This window comes from Montipora capricornis, chromosome 3 (genome assembly GCF_036669925.1).
Source record: "Montipora capricornis isolate CH-2021 chromosome 3, ASM3666992v2, whole genome shotgun sequence".
Classification (NCBI taxonomy): Eukaryota; Metazoa; Cnidaria; class Anthozoa; order Scleractinia; family Acroporidae; genus Montipora; species Montipora capricornis.
The window spans coordinates 22932963-22935462 of NC_090885.1; positions in this window are offsets into that span (position 1 = coordinate 22932963).

Sequence of the window (2500 nt, forward strand, 5' to 3'; positions counted from 1 at the left end):
AAAACAGTGGGGTAACCTTCTTACTGGTCCAACTTGGTTGAATGATGTTTCGGCTGTTCAGCCTTCCTCAGACTTATGTTAAAAACTAAAAACTATTTACAAAGGTTGTGCGTATCAGAAGTACTGGCTTATATAAGCAGCTTAATTAAGAAGTACAAAAAGATTGAACTTACAAGCAAAATAACATTAGTATGAGTTAAAGCAAGTGTCAAAAGTTATGCAATAGGTCAAACGCAACACATTCCCCGCAAAAGGCCTCTGAATGACTATAATTAAGGCTATAACTGGCCCTAGCTTTTCAAAAGTGTTAGGGACAACAGGGTTTGAGCATATTATTAAGTAACACCAGTAAAAGGCCTCTCATGAAGCAACTAATAATATTGCCTCATGTATCAGGCATAAATTAACACAGTTTATTCCAAGGATTTAAGGCTTGAGTAAACCTTTTATGGAAAAAAACTTGATACTTGGTATATTACATCAATTTAACAACAAATGAATGAATAACATGCATTATTTTAGTAATGTCAGAATTCTCGCCATAGTTTTCAGACTATTAATAATGTCATTTATTAAACCTGAAATCCATTACAGAGAATTCTGCAGATGTCACTTACAATCCCACTAGAACTTCAATGCAATCATATTATTTACCACAATAAATAATTTCAGAATGTACCTTGAGAAAACTTCTCTTTGTGTGCCATGCTGCACAACGAAATGGATATAGATGGTCTAGTCTGTCCTTGGTCAGGACGTGACCAAGGACGTGATGGATGTTACAACTCCACTCCCTACTGGGCCCAGTAGTTGGCCCAGTAGTAGTTCACGTGGAGAAAAACTTTAACTGTACTGCCCCTCCCTTCAATCATTTTTCTCGAATCTGCAAAATCTAGTAGACACGTGACCAGCCGCACCCAGGGTACTTTCTCGAGGAAGGAAGAGAGAGGACCCTGGGAACGAGGTTGTCTCACCCCGTGAAAGAGGATTTCCCAAACAAATTGAACCATGATTAAGAAAATAACACAAACAGCGGTGATAAACATTGTATTCCAACGCATTTTTATAAAACGTGACGTTTCGTATGCTAGTCAACACACATTTTCAAAAGTGACCGTTACAATTTTTAAAAACTGATTTTTAATCAAGCTACGATGGCCTAAGAACAAGAGTTTATACGAAATTAAAGCATCCTGATTGGTCAAATTCCTACTAATAAGTATTAAAAAAACGTGACACGTTGAGGACGGAGTAAAAACGTTTTCCCGTGATGTTTTTCTCTGCGTTTTTACTTGGACCCGTAATAAATTCTGTTAGATTTCATTTTTTTTTCCGGTGCAGCAAAATGCACAATAGAAAGCACGTTGCGGTGTTTTGATTGGGCAATTAACGCAAACCACGGAGTCCAACATCATCGAGACATCGATATCATGACAGCGACAAAGAAAAAAAAAAACTCGACAAACATCATAGACTCCATATTGGTCCACAGCGAACAAATAGCCTCCCGTTCAGTGTACCATTGCTACGACGATAGGTTTTTTTATCTATTGCGTTCTTTTGTTTTTTTTATTGTGAAACAGTTTGTTTCTTTGTAATGGTCTTTATATCCTTTGTTCAACTAGCCATACTAGCTATCGAGTTCTTTGTCATCTTGTCTATATAGTTCTGTTTTAATTATACAAGATTTGATATCATCAGTGGAGACTATGATCATATCACCTCTTTAGAAAATAATTGTGATGTAGTTTAAAAGGCTGTACAGTTATCTTTGATCGTAAGTGATGATAAAGACTTAGATTCCAAAGGAGAAATACAGGTCTTGATATGCGAAAGTTTGTTTCACGGGAAGAAATACCGAGATAGACTATTGATCGAGTTACGAGTTGAGTTGAGTTTGAGTAAAAATTGAGTTAATACTGAGTTACGGTTTTTGGCATTTTTGGCACTTAAATCTGATAAATAAAGTCACTGAGAAGACCATAAAACACCGTTTTCGTGAATGTGTATATTATCAGCTTGAGAGGTATGATCTTGATGTAACACCAAATTCTCATGACAACCCAACAAAGAACAATATTGTACTAGTTCAGGGGCGTAGCCAGGGGGGTTCCTGGGGTGCCCGTGACCCCCTCCCCTCTTTGTGGCAGTCAACGACATGATACAAACCATATCTGTGAGACTAAAACAGAGTAATTTATGTCACCTGCAACTTGCTTCACGTACTATCGATCTCAGACGTCCGTAGACAAGGGCTTTTTTTCAGCTCACTTCACGGACCCTTTATTTCAGGCAGTGTTTACACGAAAGCGGTTTCACATCGACATGGTTCCATGACTTCGAAACCGCGTCAAAATCGATGCGGTTTGGATGTGTTTACACACAACCGTTTTCGCCAGAAAATGAAAGTCGTGATGTTATAAGCGAGTGCTGCACCATGTGCTAAATTCACCATTTTGAATTGAACAATGCAAATTTCGCACCAAAATAGTAACCGTAT